The sequence below is a fragment of the Dama dama genome, chromosome 24 (assembly GCF_033118175.1).
Source record: "Dama dama isolate Ldn47 chromosome 24, ASM3311817v1, whole genome shotgun sequence".
NCBI lineage: Eukaryota > Metazoa > Chordata > Mammalia > Artiodactyla > Cervidae > Dama > Dama dama.
The window spans coordinates 46658028-46684198 of record NC_083704.1 but is presented as its reverse complement, the minus strand read 5'-3'; the positions used below and the strand labels follow the sequence as shown (position 1 = coordinate 46684198).

At 38.0% G+C, this 26171-nt stretch overlaps 1 pseudogene; it reads right to left on the bottom strand.

The window, feature by feature from the left end:
- Positions 1-4870: 4870 nt before the first annotated feature.
- Positions 4871-17611, bottom strand: LOC133045587 (CDGSH iron-sulfur domain-containing protein 2-like; annotated as a pseudogene).
- Between the last annotated feature and the right edge of the window lie 8560 nt (positions 17612-26171).

Sequence of the window (26171 nt, the reverse complement as noted above, 5' to 3'; positions counted from 1 at the left end):
CCAGGCCTCCCTGTCCATCACCAACTCCTGGAGTCTACCCAAACCCATGTCCATCGAGTCGGTGATGCCATCCAACCATCTCATCCTCTGTCGTCCCCTTCTCTTCCTCCCCTCAATCCCTCCCAGCATCAGGGTCTTTTCCAATGAGTCAGCTCTTCATATCAGGTGGCCAAAGTATTGGAGTTTCAGCTTCAACATCAGTCCTTCCAATGAACACCCAGGACTTATCTCCTTTAGGATGGACTGGTTGGATCTCCTTGCAGTCCAAGGGACTCTTAAGAGTCTTCTCCAACACCACAGTTCAAAAGCATCAATTCTTCAGTGCTCACCTTTCTTTATGGTCCAACTCTCACATCCATACATGACCATTGGAAAAACCATAGCCTTGACTACATGGACCTTTTTTGGCAAAGTAATGTCTCTGCTTTTTAATATGCTGTATAGGTTGGTCATAACTTTCCTTCCAAGGAGTAAGCGTCTTTTAATTTCATGGCTGCAATCACCATCTGCAGTGATTTTGAAGCCCAAAAACATAAAATCAGCCACTGTTTCCACTGTTTCCCCATCTATTTGCCATGAAGAGATGGGACCAGATGCCATGATCTTAGTTTTCTGAATGTTGAGCTTTAAGCCAACTTTTTCAACTTCATCAAGAGGCTCGTTAATTCTTCTTCACTTTTTGCCATAAGGATGGTGTCATCTGCATATCTGAGGTTATGGATATTTTTCCCAGAAATCTTGATTCCAGCTTGTGCTTCCTCCAGCCCAACATTTCTCATGATGTACTCTGCATATAAGTTAAATAAGTAGGGTGACAATATACAGCCTTGATGTACTCCTTTTCCTATTTGGAATTATCTTGATTACTATAGCTTTATAATAAATCTTGAAATCAGATAGTTTAAATCCTCCAACTTTGATTTTTAAAAAGTAGTTTTCACTATTTGAGGTCCTTGGATTTCCATACAAAATTTTTAAAGACTGTTTTTTTAAAGAGCAGTTTTAGGTTCACAGCAATACTGAGCAGAATTCACTGGGATTTCCCATATTCTCCATGTACAAATATGCTAAACCTGCCCTATTATCAATATCCTCCACCAGAGTGGGACATTTGTTAAAACTGATGAGCTTACACTGATGCATCATAATCACCTTGAGTCCACAGTATACCTCAGGGTTCACTCTTGGTGTTTATACATTTCATAGCTTTGGACAAATGTATGATGACGCACCATCATTATAGTTTCATACACAGTATTTTTTCAGTCCTAAAAATTCTCTGTTCTCCACCTATTCATATCTTCCTTCCAAAACCCCAACTTCTGGCAAGGACTGAATTTTTAGTGTCCCCATAATTTTTTCTTTTTCTAAAATGCTAATAATTTTAGAGTATATAGCTTTTTCAGATTGGAATCATATAATATGTAGCATTTAGAGATGGAATTTTTTTCACTTAGTTATATGCATCTCATTTTCTTCTGTATTTCTTTCATGGCTTCACAGTTTATTTCTTTTAAGCATTGACTAATACTCCCTCGTGTAGATACAGGGGCTTCCTACGTGGCTCAGTGGTAAAAGAATCCACCTGCCATGCAGGATACACAAAAGATGTGGGTTTAGTCCCTGGATTGGAAAGATCTCCTGGAGTAGGAAATGGCAGCCTGCTCCAGTATTCTTGGCTGGAAAATTCCATGGACAATGGAGCTGGCGGGCTACAGTCTACGGAGTTGCAAAAAGTCAGACACCACTAAGCTATTGAGCACACAATCACATCTAGATGCACCACAGTTTATTTATTCATTCGCCTGCTGAAGGGCATCTTGGTTTCCCTCAGGCTTTGACACTCATGAGTAAAGCTACTGTTAACATCCATTGCAAGTTTTTTGTGGGCATAAGTTTTCAACTCCTTTGGGTAAATATCAAAGAGTGTGAATACTAAATTGTATGATCAGAGTATATTAAGAGTGCCTGCCCTGGTGGCTCAGATGGTAAAGAATCTGCCTGCAATGCAGGAGACCCGGGTTCGATCCCTGGGCTGGAAAGATCCCTTGAAGAAGGAAATGGCAACCCGCTGCAGTATTCTTGCCTGGAGAATTCTATGGACAGAGGAGCCTGGGAGGCTACAGTCCATGTGGTCTCAAAGAGGCAGACACAACTGAGCAACCAACACACACACATGATAAGAGTATATTTAGTTTGTGAGACATCACCAAACTACCTTCCAAAGTGACTGTACCATTTTCGTTCCCACCAGCAATGAGTAAGAGTTCCTGTTGTGGCACTTCCTCTCTGCTTCTATCCTCGGAAAAAGATTTTTAAAAAGTTGATATGATTTCTTCCATCAGTGTTTGGTAGATATCACCAGTGAGGCCATCTTGGCCTGGTGATTTCTGTCTTAAAAAATTATTAATTATTGATTAAATATCTTTAATAAATATGCTGTTACTGCTAAGTCACTTCAGTTGTGTCTGACTCTGTGCGACCCCATCCCTGGGATTCTCCAGGCTAGAACACTGAAGTGGGTTGCCATTTCCTTCTCCAATGCATAAAAGTGAAAAGTGAAAGTGAAGTCGCTCAGTCATGTCTGACTCTTCGCGACCCCATGGACTGCAGCCTACCAGGTTCCTCCGTCCATGGGACTTTCCAGGCAAGAGTACTGGAGTAGGGTGCCATTGCCTTCTCCTATTCAAATTGTCTATTTATTCTTGTTTGAGTTTTGGTCTTCAAGGAATTGGTCCATTCCATCTAGGTTGTCAGATCTGTGAGAATACAGCTAGCTGTTCAGAATATTCCTTTATTATCCATTAACATCCATGGGTTTTGTAGTGACATTGATAATTTGTATAGCTCATTTCTGACATTGGTAATTTGTGTCCTCTTTGTTTAGAAACTTATCAACTTTACTGATCTTTTCAAGAAAGCAGGTTTTAAAAAATTTATTTATTTCCTTTTTGATTTTTTTTTTTAGGCTGTCGTGGATCTTTGTTGCTGTGTGGACGTGCTTTAGTTGTGGTGAGTGGGGGCTACCCTCTCGTGGCAGTGTGCCGGCTTCTCACTGCAGTGGCTTCTCTTGTTGTGAAGCACAAGCTGTAGGGCACCCAGGCTCAGTAGTTGTGGCACATGGATTTCGTTGCTCCACAACATGTGAGATCATCCTAGACCAAGGATCATGGCCACGCTCCTGCATTGGCAGGTGGATTCTTTACCACTGAGCCACCAGAGAAGCTCTGAGAAGCAGGTTTTGATTTCATAACTCTTTATCTATTGATTTCCTGTTTTCAGTTAAATTTATTTCTACTCTGTTAGCATTTCTTTTCTCCTGCTTGATTTAGTGTAGTCTTCTTTTTTTATAGATTTCTAATGTAGAAACTTAGATTATTAATTTACACTTTTCTTCTTTTCTATTATATGGACTCAGTGCTATAAATTTCCTTCTAAGTACTACTTTCACCGTATCCCACAAACTGTAATGTGTTTTCATTTTCATTTAGTTAAAAAATGCTTTTAAGTTTTTCTTAAAATTTCTTCTTTGACCCATGTGTTTATTTATAAGTGTGTTAGTTTATCTCCACATATTTTTAAATTTTCAGTTTGGGAAGAATTGGTAGCTTATTAACATTGAGTCTCTTAATCCACGAATGTGCTATCTCTCTCCATTTACTCAAACTTTCTGTAATTTCTTATAGCAGTGTTTGTAGTTTTCTATGTGTAGGCCTTGCATGTATTTTGTTAATTTTACCACTACATGTTTTATGTTTTTTGTTGCTTTGATTATTAGTGTCACTTCTTCTAAATTTTACTTTCCAGTTGTGTATTATCATTCTGACCCACCCTCTTTACTAAGTATAGAAAAACTCATTTCACCTAAATATGAGTACCAAAAAAGGGATTACAGTTATTAGAAGAAAAAATCTCTAGTAAAGTGAGCAGAATAATGTTCCTATAGATAAGAAGGCAGTATTTGGGATATATTTATACTAAACATGGCAACTATAAACACACTATTAATTTACATTGTGTTGCAATATTAACCAATGCACTTAAGTAAGTTGTGTCCTGGGACACAGCTCTGAGGCCTCTGAAGGTGGCAGCACTTAGAGGAGAAAGCAGTTAGAAGCAGTTAGAGGTCAAGTGTGAAACTTGACTTGGCTTTTGGATGTGACAAAAAGAACTATAGAAGACATTTAAGAAGCTTCTGGAATATTTAAGTAAGGACAGTATATTAGATCATAGTATTGACTATTATCAATATGATATTAGTGCATTGTTCATGTAGGAGAATGTCTGTACTCTTAGGAATGCTGGCTGGAGTATTTAGGGGTGAAGAGTTTCAGTGTCAGCAACTTACTTTCAAATGGTTGATAAAACATGCACATACATATGTATATATATATCAGTTCAGTTGAGTCACTCGGTTGCCAACTCTGCGATCCCATGGACTGAAGCACTCCATATATGTTTGGAGATAGATAAAAAATGTGGCAAAATAGTAAAGCTGGTGAAACATGGTCAAAGTATAGAGGTGTTTATAGTTCTGTGGATGTATTTTTCCCTATAGATTTGAAAACTTTTCTAATAAAAATATGGAAAAAATGAAAACCAAAAATAATACTTTGTATCTATTAAGAATTTATTTATTTATTTATTTTTTTTAAAGATCCTCCAATAAGTTTATTTTGCAAACCTTTTGTATTTTGTTTACTGGTTTACACTGTAATAAAGAGAAAAATGTTTATACAGATACAATTTTGAACACTGAACTATTATCACATTAATATAAATTCAGATTTTTTTAAACTATTTATTTCATATTGGAGTTCAGCCAATTAACAAACAATGTTGTGATAGTTTCAGGTGAACAGCAAAGGGACCCGGTTGTACCAGATTTACTTTATTTTTAATTATTTTTAATTGACCTACAAATTGCAGCAGCTCATGAGTTTAGCTCTAAGTATTCTTGCCATCCTACCCCACTTTGTCACGGAGTCAGACGGCTCTGAGATACACAAACACAACACATGTAAACAGACACAAACAAACCTTTTATAAACAAGTCTTTTATAATGTAAATAATTGTTCCTTGTTGAAACTTTTTATACCCAGTTCCTGTTTTTTCTGAAATTCGGACATTCACATTTATAGAGAACAATATTTAAAATGCAAAGAGTATTTTTCTTTGAAAACTCAAGCAATTCTGACAGCAATATTTTTCTCACTGACCTAAAAAGAATGAAATATGGAAAGGGGAAAAAGAAATCACTGCAAATGATCAAAACATAAGGGTACTAAAAATATATATATTTAATAGGGGAGGGAGATATTTTTAAAGTATAGATTCTGTTGAAAATATTGATGTTCAGTGATGTTTGAACAGTGATGTTTGCACTCATTGCCAAAACTTTCTCAATTAATTAAAATTAAAAATGTTGATTTTTTTTGTAGGAAGATACATTAATTCTTTGAAGTCAGAATGAAAGAACTGTCATTTAATTTCTATATAAAGACTGCTTGAATATACAAAGTATCAAATATAAACAGTAGTGTAAAAAGAAAATAAATTGGCAGAAATAATTATTCAACCAGGAGCAATAATTAAGACCACCATTTGAAAGATCTTCTATAAACAAAGAATGCAAAAATATTGTTATAACTTTTTACAGCAAAGAACTGAATTCCATCCTAATTCATTACTATTATACTTCTTTCTTCTTCAGTATTAGTGGACCCACATTATCTCCTGTCAATTCATTGTGTTTATTATGTGAACCATCACAGGCAGGAAACGTCTTAGAACGCCAACACCTACAATAAGCTGCTTTAGTGAGGCACAGATCTTCGATGTTTATTTCATTCACCACTTTGGGATTTTCCTTTTGTATTTTAAGATTAATCAAGCTATCCTTCTGTTGCTTTTTCTTCGGGAGGAATGGACGAAGAGCAAGGTAGCCAAGTAGTGCAAGTACACCAAGGAAAGGCAATAACCGAAGCCATTCTGAAACTGAGTCGGGCGAACCCGGTAATGCTCTCGGGCACTGGAAGCCGCTTCAGATACGCGGGGAGCTGCACCTTTACGATGCGGGCCACGCTCTCCAGCACGATCCTGGCCAGCAGCGTCCGCTCCTCCTCTATTAAGAATTTAATGTTTACTTAAATTTGTATGAATAATTTAAAAACTCTTGTAAAGTAGGACTAGTTCTTTCTCTTTAGGCAAGATTTAGTTGATTGGAATTCTGAATCTATCTTGCATAAATCCTACCATAATAATAAGGATGTCCTTATTGTAAAACTAAGTAAATTCATTTCTAAAACAACGAGGTAAAATTACACTAAATGTATTTTTTTCCTTTAATATTTACATTTCTCTCCTACAATTCACTTTTATTTGAATCTTTCCAAGGCATTCAGACTAGTTTTTTATAAAAGAAACAACTCTTTCTTCTCACATTTACATTTCATTAGTCTACATGATATGTAATTAAATATAATTAAAACAACAGGTACAACAAATATTAGCAAGTCTGAGGACAAATACATTTAATGCTTGGAAAATATACAGTTCAACTAGTGAGATCTGAAAAAGTACATGGATGTCTAAAAATACTATACCAGATGTAAGGATTTAATATACTGTAGTATTAGCTGAGGCATTTCACAATAACACTGAATAGTTGGTTAATTCAACAGATTGCTTCAGTGGTAATTGGTGAGAGAGGGTTCAGTATAGTTAGATACTCCTCAGACCTATGTTGCAAACAGTAGTTAATATTGTTCATACACAGTTAATTTCTGTTTATATTCATCATCTGGTCAGATTAGTTTATGAGTAGTCTCTTCTGTCTAAATTACTGTCAAGACCCTTCTCATAATTGAGCTAAATAAAATGGCTTTAGACTTTGTGACAGTCACAAATGGGCACTTTAGGTCACTTTTGTTTCCTTTTATTCTGTAACACCCCACCCACAATAAATTGAAGCTGCTCACTTAGGAATTACTTTGCCTCAGTATCGCAGGGAGCGTTGCAGAGACTCTTAGAGCTGTTAGTTTTAGTAGTTTTATTGGTTGTTTCTGAGGCAACTCCAACAAATTTCTGACTCTGTTAAAGCAGTATTGTAAGTTTTATAGCTCCCACAGCAGAACCCTCTCAGAGCTGGGGTTCACTGGGAGGGGACTGTTGCTTTTCCTACTTGACCTTTCCTTCTAAGACAGGTTTTCCCCGCTCTATGAGCCCGGAAAATGCTGTCCTGAGGAAGACCCTTTCCTGCCAGAAGCATTCTAGACGGCAGGGCTTAGGTTTCTGTCTCCATTCACTCAACTCGCTGTTCTGCTGTCTGAGGAGACAAGGCCGAGAAACTGTTGAGGGAGGCTTTCAGCAGATTTGTTAACAGCGAGCATTTCTCTTCTCTAGAGAATATTGTGCTTAAATGCTACTCTTCCCCTGAGGGCACCTTTCAGGTTCTGGCTTTTTCGGGCAAAGCAAGAGACCTTAATTATTTCACTTTCAATCAATTCTGAAGCCTCAAAGACCAAAATTGTCTCTTCAGATCCACTCAGACGCCAAAGAGAGGTGTAGGAAAGAAATTGCTGCACATCTATCAGCAGCTGTAAAACTCAAATCCATCTCTGGCTTTCGTTTTCTATGTCGTGGTCAGGAATTGAAGCTAACTCTCAAATTAGCAAAAATAAAATGTTTCAGGAAATACCCTGGAGAATACATGTGATTTTGCATGGGAAAATCTCCTACAGTCACTACGGCAGGCTTTATTACTTACTATTCATTAACCTGCAAGCCAGGCGGAACAGCCAAAAAAAAAAAAGAAGTTGAATGCATATAACTCTTTCCCCGGTGGCTCAGTGGTAAAGAATCCGCCTGCCAGTGTGGGAAACATGGGTTCGATCCCCGGGTCAGAAAGATTCCCTGGAGGAGGAAATGGCAACCCCCTCCAGTATTCTTGCCTGGAAAATCCCACAGACAGAAGAGCCTCGCAGGCTACAGTCCTACAGTCCATGGGGTCACAGAGTCGGACACGACTTAGTGACTAAACAAGAACAATACCACCAACAACAAATTCATTGTCCAGTTCACTTCTTATACATGGGAGAATTATACTGTCTCTACCCTTAAAGTCAGATGTGGTCATGGGACTTCCCTTTGGCCGGTGAAATGTGGATGCATTTAATTTCCAAAGCTTGAATCTCTACCTCTCTGACTATTGACAAACATAGTTTTCATGCAGTCTTTGAAGATGAACCATCCAAATTCTGAATCTGACCACTTGTTCCTTTTGGCAACTGAATTTATTATCTGTTTTATACAGGTACCTCAGTTTACTTTTTAGGAAAAAGAAAAAACAGGAATAAATGGGTTTTTAAAAAATGCTTATGCTGTAAGGAAGTCCTAGTGAATTCTTTTGTGTAATCAAATATATCAATATGCATATTACAACATTTTCACACATTGACTTTGTGTAAAGGAGAGCATATCAGATAATCTTCCCTCCTTAGCTGTTGTGTAGCTGTGCTTACTCATCAAACAAATGCTTCTTGAGCACCTGTCACATTCAAAGTACTGTGGCAAGTCCTGGGTGTACATGTTTAGATGTCACTATAGCTGTGCCTAAGTATTGTGTGTGGTTTGCTGCTCTGGACTCAGTCAGCCCCCTTCCCCAGTTGATTTGTTGAAGCCCTAATCTCCAATGTGGCTGTATTTGGAGCTAAGGCTTTTAGGAGGTAATTAGGGTAAATTGAGGTCGTAAGGATAGGGTCCTAATGAGACAGGATTGGTGGCTAAAAAGAAGAGAACTTTCTCTACCTCCCTTCACATGCACATACTAAGAAAAGTTAATACGAGCACACGGCGAGAAGGCAGTAAGACAAAGAAGTGATAGCTTTAGCTTAGCCCCCAAGATGATAGCTTACACCTTGTCTTGGGATCCCGGGCGAGATGATAGATAAAGCTTATGGTGTTTGGTGAACGCTGGATTTGTGGTCTCTGAAGGAGAAGATTTAACTCTGGGACCAAAGACAATCCCAGTCACTTATAGCTTTGTGTACTAGAAATTTTACTAAAGTGATAGTAACAGAAAAAAAAAAAGCTTCTGACATAGACATCAGAAGGGGGTAGAAAGATTACCAGCCTTGCTAGTTTAAGCAGAGCATTATATACTTTTGTTAGCTGCAGAGAATAGGAAAAAATGCCTCAAGGATGTGAAAATTTTTCCCAGGCCTGTAACATAATCCTGGGATGACATCAGCACAGGAGTAGCCAGAAGGAATGGGTTAACTTAGAGCTCAAGGCTGTGGAAGAAACCAGAGCTCAAGGCTGTGGAAGTTTTACCCAGACTTTCTCCCATAACATACATTCTGAGCTCAAAAATACATGTCCTTGAGCAAGAGATACTGCTGCCCACGAGGTCTACGTGTCTAAGGTAAAAGAATGTGAAAAAGGAACAATGTTCATCTCATCCTTAAAGGGCCTTGGTCTCCCTAGCAACATGTCTAAGTTAACTCTCTCAGAAGTCTGTGAACTTGGAAGAGGGTGTTCATCAGAACCCAACCATGCTTATCTTCTCGCCTTGATCTTCTATCTTCCAGAACTGTGAGAAAATAAATTTCTATTGTTTAAGTCAGCTAACTTATGGTTCTTTGTCATGGCAGCCTGAGCTGACTAATACATTTGTCAAATCCAGGGATTTAATAACTAGAGCACCTGTGAATCTTGTAAGAAATTAAGGGAAACACAATAATATAGAACTATAATTTATATGACTGGCTGTAAACTTATGAAATTTATAATCCTAAGAAGTATTAAAGGGAAATAAAAGTATAACAAGTCTAAAGAACAGACAGATAAATTCATGAACATCTGATTCACAATTGTATATTAAGGGAAATCAGAATTCTAACCTTTTAAAAATAAAATGGGGAAGAACAAGAAAAAACTCTAGCAATGTAATCAATTCATTTTTTTCTTGAAAAGATGCTTAGAAGTGTCCTTGGACAATAATATCTCTACTATGATTCGAAACTACCTGTGTCAGAATCACAGTGGCGTGCTGTTAGATGGATAGTTCTCAGAACAGTATCACAGCATATTCAATTTCTCTGAGGGAATTTTCATTTTAAACAAGTTCTCTCAGTGATCCTTAGACACACTAAAGTCTGAGATCTCCTATTTTAGGCATTGTGGGGCTGCATAAAAATGTTAGTCTTTGTCCCTGCAATGCGTCATCTACTGATGCATGAAGTAAAAGCAGACCAAGATGGAAAGTGATCAAGTGTTCTCACGTGTGATATAGAATATAGGAGTGGTGTTTTTAGCTGAAGAGATCAATAGGGAATAGAAAGTAGCTACTAGTGACCTGTTCCCAGAACTCTGGGACCTGAGAAAGAAAGGGACAGTGAACCAGAGCAGTCAGGGAGGCCTCAGAAAGGAAGTGGCGCATGCCACCACTTGAAGAGTAAAACTGCATCTCTCTTCAACACTTCTTAGAAAAAGGCAAAAAAGGAATAAAACTAAGTTTTTCTTTCACAAGGACAGAGAGCACAGAGAGGCTATAGGAGTGGATGAAAAATTTTTGGAGGACAGAAAGAAATGAGCAGGTAGGACTGACTAGACTAGAAGTATGCCAACTACCCTGGATTATACCCAATTACTATAAGTATACCCTGAACACCCTATGGAGGCTCAGCGCTTGGAGTTCCACACGTTGTAGAAACTGAGGGAGAGGGATATATAAAGATAAAAGGGGACACGTAAGTGGTTGGACCCTGGCCACCTATGTTTGAGGAGCAGTAGATTTATTCTCTGGATTTAAACTGGAGGAGACTTGAAGTCAGTGACATTAAGCAGAGCAGAGTGAAGCACCAAGGCAAGGACGGAAACAGGAATTATTGAATCCATTTACTGAACAGTGAGACTCTCATCTCTCATCTGTACTCTAATCTCAGTTATCTGACAGACAGATATATTCTCTCCAGTCCTTTACCCCCATCCTTAATACTAAATAGTGTTGATTTTTCAGGTCTAAGTAAAGATTTGAAGTATCCATTCAGGTATGACCTAAATCAAATCCCTTACAGTTATACAGTGGAAGTGACAAACAGATTCAAGGGATTAGATCTGATAGAGTGCCTGAAGAACTATGGATGGAGGTTCGTGACATTGTACAGGAGGCAGGGATCAAGACCATCTCCAAGAAAATGAAATGCAAAAAGGCAAAATGGTTGTCCAAAGAGGCCTTACAAATAGCTGAGAAAAGAAAAGAAGCGAAAGGCAAAGGAGGAAAGGAAGGACATACCCATTTGAATGCAGAGTTCCAAAAAATAGCAAGGAGAGATAAGAAAGCCTTCCTCAGTTATCAATACAAAAAATTAGAGGAAAACAATAGAATGAGAAAGACTAGAGATCTCTTCAAGAAAATTAGAGATACCAAGGAAACATTTCATGCAAAGATGGACACAATAAAGGACAGAAATTGTATGGACCTAAGAGAGTTGGACTGTGAAGAAAGCTGAACGCTGAAAAATTGATGCTTTTGAACTGTGGTGTTGGAGAAGACTCTTGAGAGTCCCTTGGACTGCAAGGAGATCCAACCAGTCCATCCTAAAGGAGATCAGTCCTGGGTGTTCATTGGGAGGCCTGATGCTGAAGCTGAAAACTCTAATACTTTGGCCACCTCATGCAAAGAGCTGACTCATTGGAAAAGACCCTGATGGTGGGAGGGATTGGGGGCAGGAGGCGAAGGGGACGACAGAGGATGAGATGGCTGGATGGCATCACTTTCTCGATGGACATAAGTTTGAATAAACTCTGGGAGTTGGTGATGGACAGGGAGGCCTGGCGTGCTGCGATTCATGGGGTCGCAAAGAGTCGTACACAACTGAATGACTGAACAGAACTGAACTGAACAGAAGCAGAAGATATTAAGAAGTGGTGGCAAGAATACACAGAAGAAATGTACAAAAAAGATCTTCATGACCCAGATAACCATGATGGTGTGATCACTCACCTAGAGCCAGACAACCTGGAATGCAAAGTCAAGAGGGCCTTAGGAAGCATCGCTACAAACAAAGCTAGTGGAGGTGATGGAATTCCATTTGAGCTATTTCAAATCCTGAAAGATGATGCTGTGAAAGTGCTGCACTCAATATGCCATCAAATTTGGAAAACAGCAGTGGTCACAGGACTGGAAAAGGTCAGGATTCATTCCATTCCCAAAGAAAGGCAATGCCAAAGAATGCTCAAACTACTGCACAATTGCACTCATCTCACACGCTAGAAGAGTAATGCTCACAATTCTCCAAGCCAGGCTTCAACAGTATGTAGCTGTGAACTTCCAAATATTCAAGCTGGATTTAGAAAAGGCAGAGGAACCAGAAATCAAATTGCCAACATCCGTTGGATCATTGAAAAAGCAAGACAGTTCCAGAAAAACATCTATTTCTGCTTTATTGACTATGCCAAAGCCTTTGACAGTGTGCATCACAATAAACTGTGGAAAATTCTTTAAGAGATGGGAATACCAGACCACCTGACCTGCCTCCTGAGAAACCTGTATGCAGATCAAGAAGCAACAGTTAGAACTGGACTTGGAACAGCAAACTGGTTCCAAATCAGGAAAGGAGTACGTCAAGGCTGTATATTGTCACCCTGCTTATTTAACTTCTATGCAGAATACATCATGAGAAATTTTGGGTTGATTGAAACACAAACTGGAATCAAGATTGCTGGGAGAAATATCAATAACCTCAGATATGCAGATGACACCACTCTTATGACAGAAAGTGAAGAAGAATTAAAGAGCCTTTTTTATTTTTTTTCTGAAAATCCAGTTTATTTTCCATGTGGACAGATCCAGTCAGAGTGATCAGTTTCCTGCATGTGTAATAATTTATCAAAATAAGTTTTCCCACAAGACTCTTTTCCATCAACTCTGAAAATCCTGGTCTTACAACATACCCAAATAAAGCTCTTGAAAATCACCTCCTTAAATTTGGAAGAAAGTGTGGCAAGTCTTTTCTGTTATATTTACTGAACTACAAATGGCTAAAGAGCAATTTATGTTTTAAAACGTGACTAGCACAACAGTTGAGTTCAGGAAATTGATGTTTTAGTTTTAGTGCACTTTGCTCCAGTTTTAGCCAACATGCTACACTGTCCTTTTTTGGAACGGGGGGAAGGCTGGGGACAGCGCCACACAAAGTGGACTTGAGGATTTCCATTGTACAAAAGGATATGACTCTGCAAGCAGAACAGTGTAAGCTGCCTTTTTTCTTAAGACCTGGACATTTTAAGACAGAAGCTTTGCAAAACATTACACAATTTTTTTATTATTAAATGAGAAACTCTCATTTGTTACATCATCACATTGCTAGTCAGAGAAATGCTGCAGTGATGAAGAAAGTCAATGTTGGATCAACCAAAGTCCTCATGTCTACAACATTCATTTACAAAGAAATAATGTTCAACACAGCCCAACACAACATTCTTGGTTTTCTTCATATTGAAGTCCCCCCCAAAAATCATCTTCTAATGGGGTATTTTACTGCATAAATTATAATTCTTCATTTTTACAATTCACCCCAAACTGTATGAGAGATGTATCACACTAAAATTCTAAATCTGTTAGCAAATCCTTCACACATCATCATCATCCAATGTCACTGAGCCTCTTGATGAAAGTGGAAGAGGAGAGTGAAAAAGTTGGTTTAAAACTCAATATTCAGAAAACTAAGATCATGGCATTTGGTCCCATCACTTCATGGCAAATAGATGGGGAAACAATGGAAACAGTGGTCGATTTTATTTTGGGGGGCTCCAAAATCACTGCAGATGGTGACTGCAGCCATGAAATTAAAAGACACTTACTCCTTGGAAGAAAAGCTGTGACCAACCTAGACAGCATATTAAAAAGCAGAGACATTACTTTGCCAACAAAGGTCCATCTGGTCAAACCTATGGTTTTTCCAGTAGTCATGTATGGATGTGAGAGTTGGACCATAAAGAAAGCTGAGCGCTGAAGAATTGATGCTTTTGAACTGTGGTGTTGGAGAAGACTCTTGAGAGTCCCTTGTACTGCAAGTAGATCCAGCCAGTCCATCCTAAAGGAAATCAGTCCTGAATATTCATTGGAAGGACTGATGCTGAAACTCAATACTTTGGCCACCTGAAGTGAAGAACTGACTCATTTGAAAAGACCCTGATGTTGGGAAAGATTGAAGGTGGGAGGAGAAGGGGATGACAGAGGATGAGATGGTTGGATGGCATCACCGACTCAATGGACATGAGTTTGAGTTAGCTCTGGGAGTTGGTGATGGACAGGGAAGCCTGGCATGCTGTAGTCCATGGGGTTGCAAAAAGTCAGACTGAGTGACTAAACTGAACTGAACTGAAGAATTGATGCTAAAAATTATTGGAACAATACCTTCGAAATTTTAAAATTTTAAGAGTCTGTGCCCATACTCTTAAGAGATTAATCAAATAGGATAAATCAAGTAAGTAGAATAAAAGTATTTTTCAGATATATATGTATTCAAAACATTTATCTTTTTAGGAGGCAATTAGAGAATGTATTTTAACCAGAATAAGGGAATAAACAAAGAATAGGAAGACACTGAATCCAGGAAATGGGTTTGAATATAGGAGAATTTCAAAAGCAAATTCATCATACATCTACACAGCCAGGACACAATTAGGTCTAGAGTGCAGTTGAACATAGATTGGAAGAGGGGCTAAGAGAGAGGGGACTGAAGATGAATTCAGATGCTTATAGCTTTTGAATCATGCATATAGTCAATAGATTTTCAAGAGACTGCTAGTAGTGTTCCATCCTTCCATTTTCTTTTTACTTTGCTTGGCCTTGTATAAAATAAATATTTTTATACTTATCTTTTCATCTTTCTTTATGGCTTCCATTTTTAATGTAAGAAGTATTCCTTCTTTTTTTTTTTTTTTAAGAAGTATTCCTTCTTAAAGGAATGATATAATCAAACATTATCAGTGATTGGAGTGATTAGCACATAGTTTTTTTTTTTAATATTACAATTTGAATCATTTTTCATGGACCGTAAGGAAAAAAGCTACTAACATTTACATAAATAAATCTAGGTCATTTTTTGTTACCTTTTATTTATAGATATTTTAGAAGTTTAGTACATTATTCTCCAGATTGGTCACTAACTTGGTAAATTGGAAAGACTGATTTTCCATTTTTATGGTGAAAAAAACCAGTAACCACCATTTACAGCAAGGAATTTGCATTAAGCAATGCCTTAAAATAATTTTGAAATATATTTATTTACATCTCAAATATAACTTCTTTCTAAAATGTTCAAAGTCTCATTTCACAGCTGCAATTAAATTACTTTTTAGGATAAGGCTTCATTTGACTGTATTATGTTAATAATCAGCTAGATGATGTATATCTTTTTCATCTTTATGTACCCATGAATTATTCAGAAGTGTTCTCTTGCAAATGAACAGTAGAGAAATTCAGTTCCTTTTTTCCCCAGAAGGGTCAGACACACTTTAGTTTAGAGAAGAGAAAAAGAGAAAAAAGTAGATTCTTTCCTTTTTAAATCTTTTAAAATTCATTGAACAGTCAGAAGTTACCTAAATACCCAATAATGAGAAAATGCCCAAGTAAACTATAATGCTTCTACATGACAAAATGATGCAGCTCTCAAAAACTGATTGGAAAGGCAACATAGCTATATGGGAAAATGTTTACATCAAAAAATAACCAAAAAAAGAAAACCTATGATATAAAAATGTATGCACATGATAATTTTAACTGAAAAATAGTCATAGAAAAAATTCCAAAAAATACAACAAAATAGTAAAGACAGTCATGTTACTACAACAGGACTAAGGTGATTTGTTTCTTCTCTGTGTTTTCTGAATTTTCTTTAACCTGATAGTATCTTTATAATGCGAGAAAGCAAAACAAGCACAACAAGCATTGAGTGACTAGTGTTTGCTAGAAACTGGACTGTATGCTGAAGATATAAAGATGAAAAGATATGCATAGCAATATATCAGATAAATCAAACATTCCCTGGTGATACTAAAATGTATACTGTCAAATTACCACAAATTGTATTGATGTTTTGTTAAGCAGAGTACCTGGTAGGTGCTTTTCATGTGTCCCTTGTCCAGTCAACTCGACAGTCATATGAAGAAGGTGATTCTATTTTATAGACAGGAAAGTCGATCTTAGAGAGGCTGTGTAATATGTCCAAAGTGACATTAGTTAAAAAGAAACTGAGTTTGTCTTGATTAAAAGTCCATCCTCAGTCATTTAAAAAGAATGCGTTAAACACTGACTCTGTGTTTTAACTATAAAGATTGCTCTAGATGAGGGATACTGAGGATAACAAACACCTTGCCTTTCTTGAGCTTGTATTCTAGTGTGAGAAGACATAAACAACGACAACAAAATTTTAAAATGGTATATTAGAAGCTAAGAATGCTTTAGAGAAAAGGGATAAAGTTGTGGAGCAGGCAAGGAGCGGTTGCAGTTCTGCGTAGGATAATCAGGGAAGGCCTGGCTGAGAAAGCAATGTTTGCGCTGAGGCCTGAAAGAGTTCAGGGATTGATCCAACTCTGTGAGAGAGCTTTTAAGACAGTGGAATGGTAAGCATTAGGGTTTTGAGACCAAGGAGACCAGCATGCAACAGTGAGGAGAGGAGAACAAAATGAGATAAAGGAACGGGGAGCCAGAGACTTAGAGTTTTGTAAGGCACGAAACCACTGTGGGTTTAAGCAGAGGAGCTGCTTTATCTGACTTAGTTTTGAATGGATCATTCTGGCATCCATGTGCAGGAAAGCCTGTAGGGAAACCTGAGAGGAGGTAGGAGATTGATTAGGAGGCTATTGAAGTGAGAGATGATGGTCAGCTGTGCCTGGATAGGAGAGGAGCAGTGTCAAGAACTGGACTTCCTAGGTGGCTCAGTGGTAAAGAACCCCCCTGCCTATGCAGGAGACACTGGTTTGATCCCTGGATTGGGAAAATCCCCTGGAGGGGGAAATGGCAACCCACTCTAGTATTCTTGCCTGGAGAATCCCATGGATAGAGGAGCTTGGCGGGCTACAGTCCATGGACTCTCAAGAAAGAGTTGGACTCGACTGAGCGACTAAACAAACAAATGCCAAGAACTATGAGGACCAGAGCTATCAAGTTAGCCTGTTTCTTGCATTTCTGGCAGAAAATAAGCCTCATGTTTGTTTCATCCCGAATAGCAACCTGTAATAATATGAACACCTGTATGCTTTCACTAAGTTTCACCAGTTTTAATATTTTGTCACATTTTAAAATCTCTTTCTGTATTTATATACATATGTACACACACAATATGTGTATGTTTTATGAACCATTGGAAAACAGGTTGTAGATACTGCAATACTGCAGCCCTAGTCTCATTTTGGATGCAGAATAGCCCAAGTGGACACTGTGCATACAGTGGGTTTGTGTCACAGCTGAGGGCCCCCAAACTTAGGAAACCCCAATCTAATGGACACGCGCAAACTTGCCTAACCTTCGCTCTCGTTGGCAATGTTATCTGTGTTATTCTGGGAGGCAAACAAACGTGTCCTCTGTTTCAGAGTGGACATGATCACTATCTTCCAAGGATGTTTGCTACACAAACCTTCTTGAAAAGATAGTCCAGGACAAAAGCTACCAGTGTCTTCCCTGGTAAAATCGGCAGAAGTGTAATGGAGAATTGTCTCTCAAAAAAGAATATAGTGTAAAGTAGCTGAATTCTGGAGGTATTTTTCAAATAGAGTCCAGACCAGATGTGGGATGTAAGAGAGAGTCCAGAATGATGCTATGGCTTTTGCCAAGCCCTATAGTTGGTGCTCCAGGTATGGTGGCAAATGAGATATTCCCTTGGAGTTTATCTCCACAATGAGAGGCAGACTGGAAGTAGCTAAGCATGCCACATAAGTGAAATAATTAACTTATATTGCATATAGTTTCCAGGGATTTCATTTCTGTTTAAAAACATGTGGTTTTATTTAAACAAGATAAAATTACAACCAGCATAGAAAGGGAAGGAGCAGATTAGGTCCCATCCATGTAGTCAAGTGTGCTGCCTTCTGGAGTTAATTTCATCCTTGTCATCTTTTTTTTTTTTTTTTGAGAAATAGACTTTTCTTAAATTTTTGCCTTTTTTCAGTAGATATATTTAGCATTTATCTTTGTCAGTAACCTGCTGCTGCTGCTGCTGCTGCTAAGTCGCTTCAGTCGTGTCTGACTCTGTGCGACCCCATAGACGGCAGCCCACCAGGCTCCGCCGTCCCACCTAGAGAGGCTTAATTTGGAGAAAAGACATTAAAATTTTAAAAGATTCTATTTTAGGAACAAAATTATTTTACTCAACTTGCTTACAGACATATTTGGAGGTTGACTGTAATGAGACATTGTCATATGTGGAAAGCCATCATTAATTTTATTTCTTAGTGGTTTATTGTCTATCTCTACCAAATAGAATAAAAACTCTGAAAAGGAAGTTTGTTTTGTTTGTGGACACATTCTCAGCTCATAGAATATTGTCTGGCATACAATAGGTGTTTAATAAGTAGCTTCTAAATGAATGTATGACACACATATGTATTATTTTGTATTTTTCTTAAAATAAACAGATTCCTTTCCCTCATATTGATTTAATTTGCAGATGTCTTAATGTCTATGAACTTTTTACTACTTTTTTGTACCATTACTGTTCTTTAAGCATTGGATATTTAGATGTTTCCCAAATGTTTACAGTGACACAGAATGTTTTTATGTATATTAACTTTTAAAATTCCTTTTAAATTATCTCTTAAGTATAAATTCAGAGGAATGAATCAGAGATAGTAACATCATCATTATGTTCCCTCCATGTTGTCTTTTCCAAAAGGGCAGGGACAGTTTTCAATGGACAAGTGCACTTGTTTCACCTCGACCTCAACTGCATTAGCACTAGTTGTTGTTTTTCTTTTAAATCTCTCCCTCTCTGTAGGCAGAAATAGAGGATCAAGTATGATTTTATGAGCTTTTATTTCATGTCTCTGGATGCTGTATATATTTCCATGTTTATTGTTATTTTTTCTCTGATGTGAGCTGTCTCTTCATATACTTTGCCCAGAGAGCTGCTTGTTAAATCATCTAGTTCGGAAGTTGTAGGCAGAATGATGACATTTAGGTTTTTATGAAGCGTTCTCCTTGTTGGTGGGGTTGTCTCAGATGGCAGCCCCAGGTGAAGTTCTCCTGGTGAGACTGGGAGGCAGGAAGCTGAGAGAGGGCCTCTTTGAAGCTAACCCCCTGGGCATAGATTTCCTTGCCTGGTGAAAACCTCAAGCAACCACCATTTGATGACATTTCCTCTTTCAACAGATATCTATTGGGCTTGCTGCTTTGTAAATAGAAAAGTAAATACCCAATTATATTGTGTTGCAAGTGTGATACAAATGGGCAAGAGAACATAATGAGGAAGGGATGTGTGCTCGGAAGACTTACTCAATCAGCGGAGTCTTTCTGAGGAAATGGTGCTTAGCCTGAAATACAAAGGAAGAGATATTCGTAAGGTTATCTACTATGGCATATCTCTGGTAGAAGCACAGTGTGAAATGCCATTACTCTAGCCTACAGGACCAGCCTGTTCAGCTGAGTTGTAATATCCTGTGGGTCAGAAAGTCGCTTTCATCTTCGTGTCACTCCAGATGATTGTGCTAGGTCAGAGAGATGAAAGAATAATGTTCCTTTTTAAGTCCCTCACACGCCTGGCCACTTGGTGATATATAGGAAATAACCTGTGCTTATTTGAGACTGGCCATTTAGTTAGATAACCTCTGCTTATCTGAGGATCAAATAATAAGATAATCACTGTGCATCTTTTCCTCCCCTTCTTTCCATATGATTGAAATGGTTACAGTCATCAGAATTCAGATGGATTCACTTTCTCCTGATTTTATGAATCATGCTGCAGGAGCAGCTAACACAGCATAATACACAATACAGTCATGATGCAGTCTGCATAAAAGCAATCTCAAGTCACATAAATGCTTCACAAAGAGTCGCTATCTGTACACAACATCTCCTACAATATGCAGGAAAAATGATAATCAGTATCTTATAGCTGACTTCATTTGGTTTTCTGACTTTGATTACTTCTGTATTTTGTCTTATCTGTTTACATTTATACTTAATATATGGATACTTGGGGGCCAGGTTGGTCCTTTAGAGGTAAGAAGGGTTGAAGCCATCTTGCTATTACTGTTAATTTAAGTATTCCTGTAAAATTCCACGCTGTAATGAAGCAAGAATACTGCCAAGTGTAAAATAGGAGATTTTATTTTCAGAATATTTAGCAGTTCATTTCACATTCCACATGTAACTCTCTCTCTATTATAGTCTGTAATGTCTGAGGAAGCATGCATGTATAGTCCATTGACAAGAAAAAAATATGGTCTTACTGGTAACTGCAAACATTCTCAGAATCCAGTGCACATGTGTGTGCTCAGCTATGTCTGACTCTTTGCAATCCCATGGACTGTAACCCATCAGGCTTCTCTGTTCATGGGGTGTTCCAGACATGAATCCTGGAGTGGGTTGCCATTTCCTCCTCCAGGGGATCTTCCTGACCCAGGGACTGAACCCACATTTCCTGCATTGGCAGTTGGATTCTTTATCACTGAGCTACCTGGGAGGGTCCAGGGTACGATGCAAACAAATATAGATATAGATATTTTACTATTCTCATTGTGCTCTTTTAGTCTGTTTGAGTCGGTTTTAGCCCCATTCTCCCCAGACATCCTCCCTCATCTCTTCTTTTACTTGTCTACCCACTCCATGTGGCCAGAGCTGGAGAAACTACTGTTCCTGGGTCTATTCTGGAAGGCAATGAAGAATCAGAGTTGGTAGCAGCTCAGAGCCTTCCCTGGGATTTGGGTTAAACTTTTCAGATTCTATGAAATGGAATCTGTTATATAAAACCAGTCTCTCTGGTGTTACTAGCACAACCCTTATAGCAAAAGTCTGATGTAACTGATGTATAGTAAAAGTCTGTGTCAAAAAGGACCCTGTCTACTGAGAGGGAGGCGGAGAAAGAAAAAAAAAAAAATGGTGTAGGGGACAGAGAACCTGGATCTGTCATAGATGATTTGCCAGAGTTCTTTGAAGTTGATGAATTCCTTGGTAAACCTCTCAGAGCCACTTCACCAGAAGCACAATTTTACTAAAAAATGCTTTTTAAGTTCACACGAGGTAATCACAGTTCCATCCTAGCAAAGAAATTTAGTGAAGCAAGCACAATCAAGTTATTCGCACAATCAATAAAAATGACTCGGGTACTTATCTTTTCTCGGTTTCTCTGTAATGTGTGTAAAAGAAATTATTAACCCAACAGCAAAACATAGTTTTACTCAATAGGTGGGAAGAAAACAATTATTCTTAGAAGCTGCTATTTGTTAGTCTGAAAGATTCATTTAAAATCATAGTTGCACTGATACAGCATTGTTAACTTGACAGCAAAAGTAACCACAAGTTAAGTTCTCACACACTCTGACCAGCTCTCCAGGATTCCTCTAACTGCAGACTTTCCAGTGGTATTCTCAATGATTCATCCTCATATAAAGATAAACTGAACACTGAACTATATTCAAGTCTTAATTCTTTCAAGTTTAATCCATCATTGAAAAATGTACTGGTGAAACTGTCTAAACCTTAACATCTTGCTGCATTAAAACTAACTTTCATTAAGATAAAAGTTACTTGTCTAAATTGTTGAAATATGTATTCATGAATGCCTAATTTCCTGGATTTTTCCTGAAAATATATTAAAGTTATATCATGACCAAGAATTTGTATGCATTTCTCTTGTAATTATCTTAATTATACTAAATATCATCATTGCTTTTCAAAGAGACTGCCATCTAGACTTTATATCAAGCTTTTACTCCAGGAACTGAAGAACTTTTTCCTTTGTAAACTATATAAAAAGATGCTACATATTATGAACCAAGAAAAATGGTTGTTTTTGTTCCCCCTAAAGTGCCAGAAGAATCTTTCATCTCCTGGCATGCTCTTAAGCTCATTACTGCTTCAACATTTGAACTTGTCACCTCTCCAAACTCATCTAGTTGCATTTCGTCATCTTCTGACAAACTGTAAGGTTTTCTAAAAAACTCCTTGGATTTTCTGTATAAGTCCTTTTTCTGGGATTCAGAAAGCAAATTTTCTGAATTCAGATTCAGAGATTCTTTAAAGCTAATTTTTAGTAGATTTTTATAAAACAAGTCTATAAAAGGATGACCACACTTTAAATATCTGTCCATATTTCAATTTGTGTTAGAATATTTTTTTTTTTTTTGCTTAAAACTTTGACTCTGTTAGAACTTCTTTTTTTATCCTGCCCCTAAGAATATGAGAAGATGGGAATATGCCTTGATATCTCACCAGAAACAAACATCAGAAAGCCCTGGGGATCCAGCATTTCCAACAGAACTACTCAACTACTCAACTCATTGATTTTGCAGCTCCTCTACTACCTTAATTAATTTTTTCTCCTTTGCCCATCTTTGGAGAATTACTCCCCTTTGAACTTTTCCTTTCATGTAACTTTTAGGTTCTCTGAGTATGTGGAGAAGGAAATGGCAACCCACACCAGTATTCTTGCCTGGAGAATTCCATGGACAGAGGAGCCTGGCGGCTGCAGTCCATGAAATCATAGAGTTGTACATAACTGAGTGACTTTCACTTCGGTTCTCTGAGTATAGTCCTGTGAATTTCTGGTGCTGTTATTATACCATGAAGGTGGAGGAAAGACTGTCTTTACATGTGTTTGTTTGAGTATCCCCAAGCTGGGCCTTCTTCATCCTGAGGACCTCAGTACTGCTAGGCGCAGTAAATATTGCTAGATTAGAGTTCAATATATTCTGTGTGGCCTGCAGACAATGTTTCATGTTTAAAGGGCCATTGCTGGGTTCATGTCTTTCAGAGTGTTTCATTGCATAGCTGGAGCTATTATTGCATAGCTGGAGCAACCCTCTCTACAAGGAGCAATCCACATTTGTTTAGGTGCTGTGTTCCATGGGGTCGCAAAGAGTTGGATGCAACTGAGCGACTAAACTGAACTGAACACCCTCTTTCTGTATCATTTATTTTAATAGATTAGAAGAATACTCCTCTTTGTACCAGCTCATCTCTCAATTTAGACAGAAGAATATCAGTTTCAAAGCCTTTGGCCTCTTTCAAAGCTTTTCCTCTATGGTTTGGAATGCTGTTTTGAAGACGTGGCAGGGTCAGCTGGAAAAGCCAAAGGCCTATCTAGGTCTCATCCTCAAACTGTCACTGAAGTAAAGTACCTCAGGACTCCTTGGTGAAAGTAAAAGGTCCCTAAATTCAAAGAAGTGTTTCTGGAGGAAATAAGAACATTTTTGATGAAGTGACAACGTTTTGCTCTCTATTTCCAGAAGTTGAGGAAATATTCCTTTTGTGGGAGACTCTCTGTCTGGGCAGGGCTACAGCTGAGTGGACCACTTCAAACACTTGGGAAAACTTATGAACAATTGAGAGAAATCACTAAAAATCAAGAAATACTGCTTGCTTACAAAGATTTCCATTCTCCTTCCTAAACATCCCCAACTCCTTTGATTTGTCACAAAAGCATCTGCTCTGGCAAACGTAATTTCTCTCCATACAAACTGAGCTGCATGAAAATGAAAAAATAAAGGATTACAAAAGAGAAACAGAGTTAGACAGGTTTATTTAAAGTTCATTTATTAATTCTCATTAGGATTTCTCTGACATAGAGCCCTTAAGCATAAGTTTATATCCTGTCAACATCCCTTTATAAAGGTTTTTATACTTTAAGAACCTTTTCAAAGGGAATTATAAAGAAATAGAAGATATTGCCACTAAATTCCCCTACTAACTGGTGGTGGAAAATATAACTAAAATGGCTTGAAACTAAACATGTCAATACAACATAATAGTTCCACTATGAAATTAAGGTAGGACAAGCTCTTGGGTGGCCTGGATGCTCCCAGATTTAAAGAGCTTCATGCTATGCACTGAGGTCTTAATAACCTCTCCCTCTGCCTCTGAACCACTCCATCAGAGTTTCAGACACCCCAGAGCCGCTGTACCCTCAGATTAGGTTCAGGTCCCACAATGTACTCTTTTCTTTGACATTATGAGGGTCATTTTATTGGTCAGGGAAGCTGCCTCATATTGTTGGTTTGGATTGATAGTTCAAAGGTGACTGAAGTATGTTGGATAGTCAACTAGAACACTTCTATAAGTCTGGATGCTGCTGCACACTTGGGTGACATTTTTGGGGTATTAATTAATATTGCTCTCAAGGATTTTATTAGCAATGTTATTTTTAAAAATTCCCTTTGTTTCTCAAATTACAAATATTATATGAACTTGTGTATAATGCAAATGATTCAAGTTATGTGTGTATGCAGATGTGTATATGCTTTATATGAAAATTGAACAAATCTGTATCTTTCTCTCCTGATAGCCTGCAATAACACATTCCATAACCTTCTCCTTCTGTTTATAAATATGTTGAAGCATACAAACACAGATTGTTATTGAAATAAAATCATGCTGTATACTATTTGTTTTTTCACCTAAAATCATAGCCTTCCAACTCACTAGTCATGGTACTAACATTATTTTTAAGGACTTACCAAGACATATATTTTAATTTTCTATAATTGAGATCATAATACTTCCTACAGGACATTTACTTTTGATTTTACTTTAACTTTTATCATTATTAACATTGTAAATTTTCATTTTCATAATGCTGTACAGATTACAAACTCCTCTCTCATACACCATCTTATTTATTATTAAACACTCTATGAGGTGGTTATTATTAATTCAACTTTACTTGATCAGAAACCTTAGAGAAGTTGACGCCTTCCCAGCATCTTAAAGCTAATAAACGTAGAGTCAAGATTCAGATATATCTTGTCTTACTCACTCATGCCTTCAGTTCAATTCAGTCGCTCAGTCGTGGCCAACTCTTTGTGACTCCATGGCCTAGAGAACACCAGGCCACCCTGTCCATCACCAACTCCCGGAGTTTATTCAAACTCATGTCCATTGAGTTAGTGATGCCATCCAACCATCTCATCCTCTGTTGTCCCCTTCTCCTCCTGCCATCAATCTTTCCCAGCATCAGGGTCTTTTCCAGGGAGTAAGTTCTGTGCATCAGGTGGCCAAAGTATTGGAGCTTCAGCTTCAGCCTCAGTCCTTCCAGTGAATATTCAGGACTGATTTCCTTTACGATTGACTGGTTTGATCTTTTTGCAGTCGAAGGGACTCTAGAGTCTTCTCCAGCGCCACAGTTCAAAAGCATCAATTCTTCGGCACTCAGCTTTCTTTATATCCAACTCTCACATCCATACATGACTACTGGAAAAAAATAGCCTTGACTAGATGGACCTTTGTTGGCAAAGTAATGTCTCTGCTTTTTAATATGCTGTCTAGGTTGGTCAAAGTTTTTCTTCCAAGGAGTAAGCGTCCTTTAATTTCATGGCTGCAATCACCATCTACTGTGATTTTGGAGCCCAAAACGATAAAGTCTGCCAGTGTTTCCATTGTTTCCCCATTATTTGCCATGAAGTGATGGGACTGGATGCCATGATCTTGCTTTTTGAATGTTGAGTTTTAAGCCATCTTTTTCACTTTCCTCTTTCACTTTCATCAAGAGGCTCTTTAGTTCTTCTTCACTTTCTGCCATAATGGTGGGGTCATCTGCATATCTGAGGTTATTGATATTTCTCCCGGCAATCTTGATTCCAGCTTGAGCTTCTTCCAGCCCAGCGTTTCTCATGATGCATATAAGTTAAATAAGCAGGGTGCATTTTGTTTTCTTGGGGACGGTCTTGATCCCTGTCTCCTGTACAATGTCATGAACCTCTGTCTGTAGTTCATCAGGCACTCTGTCTATCAGATCTACTCCCTTAAATCTATTTGTCACTTCCACTGTATAATTGTAAGGGATTTGATTTAGGTCACACCGGAATGGTCTAGTGGTTTTCCCTACTTTCTTCAATTTAAGTCTGAATTTGGCAATAAGGAGTTCATGACCTGAGCCACAGTCTGTCTGCTCCCAGTCTTGTTTTTGCTGACTGTATAGAGCTTCTCCATCTTTGGCTGCAAAGAATATAA